The sequence below is a fragment of the Lissotriton vulgaris genome, chromosome 12 (assembly GCF_964263255.1).
Source record: "Lissotriton vulgaris chromosome 12, aLisVul1.2, whole genome shotgun sequence".
NCBI classification, from domain to species: domain Eukaryota; kingdom Metazoa; phylum Chordata; class Amphibia; order Caudata; family Salamandridae; genus Lissotriton; species Lissotriton vulgaris.
Genome location: NC_141700.1, coordinates 697,938,623 through 697,951,612, shown reverse-complemented (window position 1 = coordinate 697,951,612; position 12,990 = coordinate 697,938,623).

Below are 12,990 nucleotides of genomic sequence, written 5' to 3'. Positions count from 1 at the left end.
ACCTAAAAACCTGTCTCTTTAGGAAGAAGTGATAGCCTGATATCCATTCAGTCTTTTGGAATCCAGCTCTAAAAATTGCTAACATATATAGCTACAAAAACAGTACCCACTGGAGGGGGCCCCCTGGAAAGTACATGGAGGTGCCCCATGATCCATACTCAGTCGGGAGCTCTCAGGTCAGGAGCTATACAAAGTGGAAGACACATAGTGAGGATTGTGATTTTATCATGGGTTCCTATATACGGAAACATCACCTCAAGCTGATTTGTTTTTTGTGCAATCCAAAATCTAGTTTCCTCCCATGTGGTAGGGACTAATACCAGGCATGAACAGTTGAGCCTGTCCAGCTTGAGAAGCCGTATAGTCTAACTAAATGGTTTAAAAGAGCAAGCATATCACACTGTTGCAATTATTGTGCATTGGGATAAAGTGTATAACTGTTAAGGCTGGCTAGGTTGCCCCTTCATTACTGAGAGGGCCCAGTCTTGCATTGTGTACTGTGTGTGGAGGGTGACTTGGAACCAATTATGATGTTCTTGGTATGTAAAAGGAATGTTTAAATATTCCTAAGATCTATATGCAGCTGGAACTACCACTTCATCGTATGTGTGAAATGTTTGTGAATTAGCATTGACTTCATGAAAATCAACCCAGGAATTAAAAACCTCACCTCTGTATTCTTCATGTGCCTCCACCACAAAGGTAACGTCTCCACAATGTATAGTTAAGTGTGTAGTTACTGCTTAACTGCACTTTACAAGAATAACCACTGGTTTCTCCATAGTTAATGAATGGAATACAAAGAAAGGAAAAGTACTATAAGGGGCAATCCTTTTAGCTTGATTGGCCTGCAGACATAAATAGGTACTTCCTATTAGCTGAAGGAGAATAAAACTCTTTTCACCACAGATGTTTCAGGATAAAGGAGCTTTGGGCACATGGAAGTAAATATGAAGGAGACTCATTAAATTGGTACCAAACCTAGAATGTTGGTGGCACCATGTTATACGGTTCCTACTAATCTATTAGGACTGTGTATTTAGAACAACAAACCTTCATAATACAAAGACTAAGTCTTCAAATATAATCAATAAATGGTGGTCTATTTGGCAGCTCACAATACCGCATCTAAACTCACAAACCTCCAGAGGTATAGATGTTGTCAGTAACCTAGAACATGACTCTCTGACTCCCAAGGAAATCATGGAAACAGATTTAACCATTACGTCTGTCAATTTCGCATGCCCAAAATGTCACAAATAAAAGATACAATATTGCATTTTCAAACGTTTATTGAAAAGCTCTATTCTTTGCAAATAAAACATGAACTGCAATTGTATGAAAGATAAGACATATTATTGTTATGAACATTATTAGAATAGTGAAAAATACAAACAATTCAATTATGGTAATAGTTCATAACATTATTGATGATACTTGTTACTTCTATCTATTGGTAGTCTCTATGCTAAGGAGAGCATATCGAGAGTACTCATCTACCAGGTCTGTTGGAATGACCTAACACCATACCTTGATAGTGTAAGTCAGGACACAAGGCTCAGTGCATCCACGGATGCACCTCCGAGTCTATAGCTATCTTTCTTCTCAAGATGAAGGTCGAGGACAGGGGGAATGCATCTTACAGCAGCCTTCCGTGATTACTCTGCAGGCTCTGCACCTCCCACTGACTTCAGCACAGAAGCGGTTTAAATAATAAACCATCAAGCTAATCTAATTGTTTCTAGGTTGCAGACAGCATTTTAAATAGACTAAGGCAGAATAGCTGTCTACTTGGGAGCAGAGAAAAGAAAACAATGCATCATGTTCCGATTTTCTCCAAACCAGGAATTAACTGTGCAGACTACAGGGCGACAATGTCTATCAGGAAGAAATGAGTGGTAGGGCCACAAGAGGACTCAATGCATAAAACCCAGCTGAATAAGTCAAGGCCGGACCAGATTCGGGGGCGTTCCTGCGATTTCTTCCCTCTGCATCGTCATCACGGCCGTGGGCAGGGTTTATTTATTTTTTGGCTTCCAGGTTTGTTTTGGCCATTCCGCGGCCGACCGCCAACGGAGGAAGCCTTCCCGACCCCCCTCCCGCTGTCCAATTCCGCCCCCCCCCCTGTCTGTGTGCTTCATGTTTTTCCTGCGGCCTTCCCGAACCCCCCTCCCGCTGTCTGTTCCCGCCACCCCGCCCCCTCCTGTCCGTGTGCTTCCGCTCCGTGCTGGGCCTCCGTTGTTCCCCAGGTGAGTGCTTGTTTATTTTTGGTGCCTCATTGCCTCATTGCTCGCTCCGTGCAGGGCCCCCGTTGTTCCCCAGGGGTGTGCTTGTTTATTTTTAGTGCCTCATTGCCTAAATGCCCGCTCCGTGCTGGGCCTCCGTTGGGAGGGAGGGGTGAGGGGGGGTGAGCAGACACCAGACCAGATTGAGAGTGTGCAAAAGGCCGCTTTTATTGAAACAGGTGCATATTTACAACAATACAAACCTGGCAACCGCCTCACAAAACTAGTCCTCACTAAATAAGATGTTACCTTACAAACCCCAAACGTCAGGCCCGCCCCTAACACGTCACAAACCCCGCCCCCACCCAGCACAACATAATTACAATTCAAACAATACCAAAACCTGATAATCATTTAAATATCATCCCAACCCACTGCATAACATCACATTCCAAAAATTACCCACCAACAACTTACATTACCCAAAACCTTGTAACCACCCCACGAAACAACTATTTAAACTTTTCAAGCCATAGCCCAACTTTAGCAAAAACCCAACAACCTTCATGTCCCTGCTGACCAAGAACGCCCAATTTCCGCACGGCACCTGTTCCAAGCGACAATGAACAAAATCTGATTGTTACCCCATATCCACCTGTTCCGACAAAAAGACCCAAAAAACATGGAAGCATAAACTAAATAATTAAATAAAAGGAATTAAATAAATAAATAAAGGACCCAGGGAAAAAGGAAAAAAGGGGGCTAACCGAAAATAGGGAGGGAGGGAGGGAACATTTTCAATAATCTAATGGGCTCCTGGCCACCAGGTCATTCAACCTAAAATGGTGGCCGGGAGGAGGAGCCAGGGGAATATATAACTGGGCTCCCTCAGTAGGAACCGAGGGAGCCCAAAACAAGCCCAAAAGCAGCCCAAGGCTGGCGCTCCGAGCACAACCCCCCCCACTAGCCCCTCCCAATCAGCCCGGGGGTGGGGACCTCCCTACGGTCGGCTGCCCCCCCTCAAGCCCCCCTTGTTCCCCGATTGCGCCCTGGGCCCCGCCTCTGCATCGACGCTGGTCAAAGTTCAGTGCAGCATTCCCACTCCTGCACAGCGCTACGCTGGCTTCATGATGGGCCTTCGCTTCCTGCTACCATGTACACCTACGCAGATAAAGGGCCCCCTCCCCTGGATGCTCCGATCGACAGGTCATCGCCACTCCGTATGCCCCCCGGCAGTTTGTTGCATCTCCGATCCGCCGGACACCGTGGTGAAGGGACAAAGAGACCCTGGCCTTTTATCTCCTTTGTTCTAGGAGGGTCGCCAGCACCTTGGGTGACACCCCTCCAACCTTCCTGGACTCCTGACGATGCCCCCTTCCATCCTCAACCTACGAACCAGAAGTCGACTCCCTCCCGAGGTGCCACGCGGCGCTGCAGCCGGGTGATGTTAGGTCGGGCTCGCAGGCAAGCAAATCGCCTCCCAGAGCTGCGAGCCCGTCCCCGTTGCTCTCCCGCTGTCCGTGTGCCGTTAACCCGCCCCCCCTCCCGCCGTCCGTTTGCCCGTTGACCGCCCCTCAACCCCTCCCGCTGTCCGTGTGCCGTTAACCCGCCCCCCCTCCCGCTGTCCGTTTGCCCATTGACCGCCCCCCCAACCCCCCTCCTGCAGTCCGTTTGCCCGTTGACCCGCCCCCCCTCCCGCTGTCCGTTTGCCTGTTGACCGCCCACCCCCCTCCCGCTGTCCGTTTGCCCGTTGACCGCCCACCCCCCTCCCGCTGTCCGTGTGCCCGTGCTTAATGCGTGTTTCATTCTATGCTGAGTGGCGCCCAGAACGGGTGGACCATTCACCTTCCCAGAGAAAAGGTATGTTTGATTCCACAGAGTCATCTCGGGTTCTACTAGATTTGCAAAGGGACTTGCTTTATGGCACACACCTTACTGTGCACAGTTAGTTACCCGAACTCTTTTAGTGCAATAATCTAAATCCGAACAAACTCCTAATATTGTCAGGCATGATGCATCGAGCAGTGAACCAGGCGCCTCTGGTACTCGGGCGGCGGGTGCGGTGTGTTGGGACAGTCAGAGCATATGTTGTGGTCTTACTCTAAAACTGCCACATGCCATCTACAGGAGTCTCAAGTGAGCATGAGCTCACATTAATAAAGGTTGATGCACATTATTGCACGAAAGTGTATTTCAGATGTAAACGATTGTCAGTTGTACACATGGCAGTCTAAACCATATAACCTAGCATAGTGGCATAATACACCTCTTGGCAGTCTAAACCATATAACCTAGCATAGTGGCATAATACACCTCTTGTGTGTTGGCCTGAAATTATCTTATGCAAATGTGGCACTAAGAGTGTCTTGGGCAGAACAAGTGCTTTTGATTTCTTGTATATCTGTGGTTTCCCTCCAGACTTTGGCAAACACGTTTTGATAACATTCATAAAGGGTTCTTTATGGCTGAGAGAGGGATGGTAATTTCCTGTTTGTTCTTCGGGCCTCCCCCTTGTGTTTTCCACTTTCGCACAGCTTCCCTGCTTGAGGATTACTTGCTCCCCAAAGGCTGCTTCCTATCGCGTGGATCAAAGTTGCGCACATGAACACCCGCCCAAAATGCCCACGGTTCCCCCTGAAAACGAAGCATGCAGTGTTTGCTGGCCCGGTGATTGGGACACTTTGAATGCTGATAGCAATCAGTATGAACTTCCCTATTGCTGATGTAATGATGATGAATACCGTGACACTGCTGCTTCAGACAGCTCTTCCCTGAGGATGCAAAGAACGTGTTAACACTCACTTCGATTGATGTTTTTCACCTGCTCCTTTCCAAATGTGTCTATCACATGTGCTCCTTGCCCTCTCTCTCCTGTCTTCTCTCACACTCTTGGCTTCACTCTCCATCTACCTCCACATTTTCTCCTCACTCTCTATCCTTCTCTCTTTATCTTTCCTTTTTGTACACTCTCTCGCTCCTGCCCTCCTTCCTGCTCTCTTCTTCTTTCCTGTCTTCCCTATCCCTTCTGCCTTCTCTCACTCTATTCCATCTGCCCTCCTTCTTGCTTTCTCTCTCTTCTGCCATCCCTCTCTCTTCTGCCTTCTTACTCTCTCCTGCCCTCCCTTTCCAGCTCTCTCTTCTGCTCTCTTTCACCTTCTTGTCCTCCATCTCTCTCTTGTTCTCTCTCCTTTCTGTTTCAATCTCTCTTCCTTTTGCCCTCCCTCTACATCTCACACTCCTGCCTTTCACTCTCCATCTACCTCCCCATTTTCTCCTCACTCTCTATCCTGCACTCCTTAGCTTTTCTTTTCACTCTCTCGCTTCTGCCCTCCTTCCTGCTCTCTTCTTCTTTCCTGTCCTCCCTATCCCTTCTGCCTTCTCTCACTCTATTCCCTCTGCCCTCCTTCTTGCTCTCTCTCTTCTACCATCCTTCTCTTTTCTGCCTTCTTACTCCCTCCTGCCCTCCCTTTCCACCTCTCTCTTCTGCTCTCTTTCACCTTCTTGTCCTCCATCTCTCTCTTGTTCTCTCTCCTTCCTGTCCTCTCCTCCTCTAGCCATCCTTCTCCTACCTGCCCTCCCTCTCCTTTCTGCCCTCTCTCACACACTCCTACCTTCCCTCCTGCCCTCCCACTCCTTCTTGCCCTCCCTCTCCTTTCTGCCTCTTTTATTTATTTATTTATTTATTTTGAAAGTTTTATATAGCGCGAACAAGATCTTTGCAGATATCAGAGCGCTTTACAAAGCAGGGAATACCACCACGGGAGTGAAACTCAGGTCATTAGGGAGTAAAGTAAAACAAGTACATCAATAATGCAAATATTACAGATAGATGTGTGCATAGATAGTCAGGTAAGTCCATAATACAGGTAAAACACATAGTCGTAGGGATCATGCAGAATAATACAGATTGGTGCAGAGTCTTTACAGATAACGTTAATAGGTCAAGTGTGTTTGGCCATGAGAATGGCTTTTACTTCTTTCTTAAAAAGTGTGATGTAGGAGATGAGCCTGGTTTCGGGAGGGAGTGAGTTCCAGATCCTGGGTGCCATTCCTGAGAGAGCGTTTTCAGCTTACAAATGAACAAAGTATATGAGGTAGCAGACAGTGCATAATAGGGATAAAAGTGAGATGGGTGCAGCTTACAAGTTATACAATATGCAAATAGGAATGTACTACTATAGATATACTGGAATAAAATACTAAAGATATACCGGAACCAATATAAGTGCAAACATAAGGGTCCATTAGACACATATGACTCTAGTGAGCAACCGGTAAAATATGAGGTCGCGATCTGTGCACTACCGGTGGGGAAAAAGTGAAAATGGGTGCAGGTTACACAAAATGTATAAAATACCATGAGAAATATAATACTGCAATAAAAGGTAGACACTTAATCACGCGAAGAATTAGATACCATGAGAAATATAATACTGCAATAAAAGGCAGACACTTAATCACACGAAGATTTAGATACAGAGCTATGTACAGTCTGTGGTGGGTGGGATTGGTATAAAAAAGGCCAGTTCTTAGGTTATGTTCAGATGGCCGCCCGAGTAGCACATGCAGAAACAAGCGTCCTTTGTAGTAGTCCTTTGTCTGTTGTTGAAGACTTTTAGAGAGTTAGGTTTCCCTTTCTACTCTAGGGCAGGTCGGGTTAGTCCATCATCTGTGTTAGTTGGTGAGGAGGAGAAGGTACAGCTCCAGCGTTGCAAGGAGGAGAGGAGGGCGTCTTATCTCTATTTTGGTGACCCCTGAGCTCATTGGTATGTAGCCTCATGGTCATCTGGTGGGCAGTGGAGGCGATTTATGGCTCTTCTTTATGGCCCCCGCCATTTTAGTTAGTGGAGAGTGCAGGGACCGCTTTGTCCACAGAAACAATTCTGCATGCCCGTACCAATGTGGTAGTACATTCAGAGCATTCACAGAAGTTATTTGCGTGCATAAAACTTCAGGAGCCTCATGAACATCGTGCTCACCATGCTGCAACAGTGCTAATCAGGACAGGCGATTCACCAACTCGCCTGTGCAGACGCGGCATTTGGGAACTTATACTTGTACGTCCATTATTGGGGGGGGGAGGGTGGCGGCAGGGCATCCGACTGAGACACGGTGTGAGCAATGATCCACAATCTCACCGAGAGTCTCAAGGAGGTAGGGTTGCCCTCTCTCACCTGCACTCATTCAGACCGCTCTCCCCCCCATCTGCAAAGTTACATCCCCGATCGCGGCTCCAAAATATCTCAGGGAGTGGGGGGGGGGCGTAGAGCTCAGCTTGTAGAGTGGGGGGGGGACACAGAGCTCACCTTGGCCACAGTGCGCTTGCTTTCACTGGAGTCGCCGAGTTGTGTAGATTCCGTCCCGGAGCCCTGGAGCCCCGGTGCAGCAGTCAGGCAGGAGCTCAGCGAGCAGGACAGCCCGTGGGGCACCGGGGGTCTCAGCGGTGATTGCAGCTCACCTTGGCAACAGGGCGCTTGCTTCCACTGGTGTCGCCGCGTTGTGAAGAATTCGACCTGGAGCCCTGGGGCCCCGGAGCAGCACTCAGGCAGGAGCTTCGCGAGCAGGACAAGATGACAGCTTAGCGAGCAGGACAGCACAGCTCCCAACGGGGCACCGGGGGTCTCGGCGGTGATTGTAGGCAAGCAGGAATACTCCGCAGCGGGGTTCCCGTCATCCGTCCGGCGCCAGCATTGATCCCGGTCAGGCTCCAATTCCACGATGACCAGCGCCAGCGGTGGTGATTGCAGGCGGGTCCGGCACCACTTCCCTAATGACCGGCGCTAGCGGTGGTGATTGCCGGCGGGTCGGATACCTCTGGTGCCACAGCTCGTCGCGCAGGCAGCCACAATGTGTACCAGTCGAGCGTGGCGGGCTCCCGGCAATAGACATCTGTGTCGTGCTCTGCAAACTGGCCAGGGGGAGCCCAGGGACCGAAGAGGAAGGTGTGGGTGGCTCGTCTTCTCCTGCGAGGCTCAGCTTCCAGGCAGGTCGGGGATCCTCAGCAGCTTTCGTCCAACGCCAGGCAGGTAAGGAAGTTACTGTTACTTCACATCCAGTTACTTGTTCCAGTTACTCTTGTGTTGCTTAGCACAAAACGCGAGCCGGGTGCTAACGGGGATAAAAACCAAAATTGGGATCCCCAGCACTTGGAGCTCCCACCGGGAGCTCCTACCCGGCGGCCATTTTGCATTTAGGTTTTCCTTCCTGCCCTCCCTCTCTCTCCTGCCCTCTCTTCCTTTTGACCTCTCTTCCTTCTTCCTTCTTACTCCTGCTCTCCTTAACTTCTATATCTATCACTTCTTCTCTTGCACTCAGTCTCCATCTCTCTCCTTCTTGCCCTCTCTCTCCTGTCTTCTCTCACACTCCTGGCTTCACTAACATGCTTTAGGAAATAACGTGTATTCTAATTCACTGTGCATCTGCAACTAATTGCATTATAAATGCAATCCATATTTCTGTGTAAAGTAAAACACATCAACGTTTTACACATAATTCAAAGAAGTTAGAAAAGACCATTTGTCAAAAGCAATACCAAAAGCTCAAACTTTAACAAAGGCGAAACCATTGCATTGTAAATGCTTGTTCCTTTGCGGGACCACTCAGGCCCACAATTTACTGATGTGCGATGCGGCCTTTGCCCTCTAGAAGCACTGCTGAGGCACGTCTCACTGGCTACATGCAGCACATTTCTCCTTCCCATTCAAAGGAGGTAAGCATGCATTGCCAAAGCCTGCGAGCCGCCGAGCCTTGACCTGCAGACCAGGGTGACACCCAGCATGTGCCGTATTATTAATTCCCCGCATTTCTTAATGGCTGTTGCCCCGCTGAGGATATGTATTACGTGCTACTCTCTTTGATGCCCTACAGGGTTTTATTGGCACTGTAGGCCTTGAAGGCCTGTGTGGGCTACGTACCGGGCAGCAAAGCCCTGAGATATTAAGGGAGTGCACATGCCCCTGGGACCTTTGCCTCCCTTTTGTGAGCCTCTGGCCCACCCACATTGTCGCCTGGGCCCCTTTCCAGCACCATAGGTTTTACACATGCTTGCCATAGGAGAGAGGGTTACCTCTATCTGGCCTGCCTTGTTGGAACTCATCCGCAAAAGGCTCTATACCCTAAAAGCACAGTACAAAATGCCCAAGGAAGGGGTAATAAGTAGTTATGGATATGCAGGCAGCTCAAGCCACATGTGAGAAGGACGCCCTCTCCTTCCTATAGTGGGTTGAAGATTTCTCTTGAGTCATTTGACACCTCTATCTATAGGCTGGTAAACAAACTCATGGGGCCTCTAGAACAGCGCCTCTGCAATAACATTGTGTAAGAGTGCGAAAAAAATGTAAAAGTCATACCTGTAGGAAACTGTCCCTTTTTTGCATGGTTACCCCCAACTTTTTGCCTGACATCTAATGCAACTTTTTTTAAAATAAACTTTATTTGCCATTTAGCGCAGCAAAGCAATACACATGTAGTTGTTCACCGTCATTGTCATTATAATTGGATAGATAAAACAGAGCATAATATGACAATATAAAAGTCGACACACCAGGGTCCTTATTTATGAAGGCTTTGCGCCGCCTGTGCGTCACTTTTTCCCATGTTAAAAGTGACACATCTGTGGCGCAAGGCCTTCATAAATAAGGCCCCATGTATCTAATTGAGAAACAGACATAGTAAAGTTCTAAAGTACAGTCCCTCTGGCCCATCCTTGTTTTCTGAAAGTAATCATCCGCCTCCCAGTAGCACGTCGACAGGCCTACCCAAATCCAGCAGCCGCAGGGGAAGCCGCACAGTTAAAGAGACACTTCTGGTGGCATGCACTAACCACCGGGGTGCTGCTCACCCTCTAATGAGGGAATGCTCAGGGATCTGCCTCTTTAGCTCCTGATAACCTGCTTTGTTTGAACGAGGCACTTTTGCAGCTGCAGGACTCTGCTGTCTCCTTTCAGATGTGGGGAGCTTCAAGAGCCCAGTACCTGCATGTCTGTCTGGGCTCCTGGCAAACTTCTTGACCTGGGGGTTTCCTTTAGAAACACCCTGTGCCCCCCTATGCAGGATCTGCAGGGTAGTCAAAGTCAACATTTTATTACCAGCTGACTAGAAAAAAACTTCCTAACCCATTGTGTAGGAAGGAGTGTGAATATGGCTATATTTGTATTATATTTGCATTCTGGGCCGTTTTAAACATTGGAAAGGAGGCTTTAATCTTTTCTCTATTTTGAGCCAAAGCAAAGTGAATATTTTGGTGTTGCTTTCACCTATGGTGTAAACACAGTAAAGCATTACACATTTACGATGCAAGTGCACTACAAACTCACAATATAGTCCAATATACATAGGGATATTATTTCTTTTTGAATTTAAGATTGCCCAAGTCCTAAGCAATTTACTCATGGTGCCACCAGGGATAGGAGGCCTGAGCTCAGACGCCAGGTGGTTAGCCAGTAATCCCACTCGCTCACCCTGCACGTGTTCACTCGCATGTGCACATGTATAACCAGCTCAGATCCTCTTGCTCCAGCTCTGCGCCTGCAACAGTCCCTGGCGGCTTACACTCATGACGATTTCACAGAAGATTACATTGAGTGAGACTCAATTGGTGAGACTACAGTAGAGATCCAAAAACCAGTTCTTCAAAAAAAAAAAAATAGGGGGGTGAATCTGATCAGAAGCCACTCTCTCACGCATAACATTAAAGTATACTACTTCCATTGAACATTAGCCAGGCATGAAAATATCAACCTTACTTGGCCAGTCAGAGGACAGATGTGGTTACCTCGCTGATTTCTTTTTACTGCCACCTAAGCCAAATTGCTGCTTTGAGAACAAGGCAGTTCATGAGCCGCTGCTTGACGCAATTTTTCAGATTGCTTAGTTTAGGCATCTCTCGCAATTCGCATTAGTCCAAATGCAACGTGAGGGGAGACTCTATACTCCTCCTGTTACCTCATGGATACACTGTCAGTAGTTTATATCTCTGCATGACAGCCTGGCGTGATGACTTTGTATCAGGATGTTTTTTTCCCAGGAAGGGATCCAAGCCCTCAAACTCTCGTGGCAGGATGGTCCCAACACCCTGCTGCATGGCCTCCCAAACTCCTCATGGGCCCCTTTTGAAGGCACCCTACATGCTACAGCTCAGCTCATCTCATCCACGGCCTGATCAATTATGATGACATCATCCTATTTCCGATAGAGCTCCATCGGATCTCTATCACAGGCTGCACCATCTTGAAACCAGCTGCATCATTTACAAAGCCGTTGCAAATGAACCCCTGCTTAGCTTACAGACAAGCTCACTATCGCTGGGTGCGCCCTGTACACCGCCAACCAAGGGCTCTATCAGACTGGAGGCTAAGAAGTATTAAAAGGACAAGCATTTACAATGCAATGGTTTTGCCTTTGTTCAAGTTAGAGCTATTGGCATTGCTCTTGACATTATTTGTATTTATGTTTTTTTAACATAAATAAATGGCATTGTCATTTACAATGCCACTAGCTTTATCTCGCAAATGACACCCACAAACACCCACAGAGAGCCCCCCCACACACACACCCACACAGAGCCCCCACACACACACAGAGCCCCCCACACACACAGCCACACAGAGCCCCCCACACACACAGCCACAGAGAGCCCCCCACACACACAGCCACACAAAGCCCAATAGGTCTCGCCTTTGGGACCTTATAAGTGTTTAGCAATGCAACAGTTGATGTTGTTGCACCAAGGATATTGTGCTGCATAACTAAATACTTATTAGAGCCCAAAAGCAAGACATATTGGCTATGCCAATGCTTGTTTCGACTGGATGTGGTTTTCAGTGCAGGCACTGTCAAAGAGGATGCACAGGAGTGCGACCGCTTGGGTGTTTTTGGCTCTCTCGACAGTCAAGGAATTTATTGAAGCATCCTATACATACGATGTTAAACTAACCCAGGTATGGCATCATCACTGTGGGAATCAACACAATTATCCGGGTTTTTCGCAGGAGTCGAACAGCCCGTCTAGCAGACAAAGATAAAAGAAACCAGTTTGGGTGCTTGGGATAACAATAACAAAAATCCAATTCTTACACTGGCACTTGCTGGTCATGGGTGAGAGGCTGATCAAATGGAGAAAGAGACCATGTTACGGCCGTAGGTATAGCTGAAGAAACAAACCCATTGGTAAGGAGGGCTAAGCACAGCTTTTACAGTTGCTTCCGCGGCAGAGAGCCGTGAGCTCTGCTCCATGGGATTGCGAACCAAGTACAGGTGCCCGGTAAACCATAATAATAACAAATCACTGTTGAAGTGAAGGAGAGGTTATTGGCTGATGCGTCTGTTTCTGCCCACCACAAAGACAGACTACATTTTAACACCATCCCTGTGACTGTTCCACGCGCAAGAAGAAGCTGGGCCACGAATCAACATTAGTCTGCACAGATGAGGCAGTTTCATAAACACAAGGCTGTACATCATTTACATACAAGCAAATCAGCAAAATAGTGTGTTTGCTTTTCAAAACAATAAATTATTTGCGTACTCTGCACATTTGCACAGATTAGGTCAGTCTTACTCGGCTGTAGTGGCTCCCGAGATCTCCGTGTCTGCACACAGTTATTTCAGGGTGGAGGTTTCCAAATGTACAGTCCAACCTTATGTTTCACAAGCGGCTAAAGACAGGATTACAGCACGGAATACTAATGTGACCCGTGCCTTCAATGCGCACAGATGAGTTACAAAGCCGCAATCCTACACCAATTAGAAAAGCATTACACCTTCA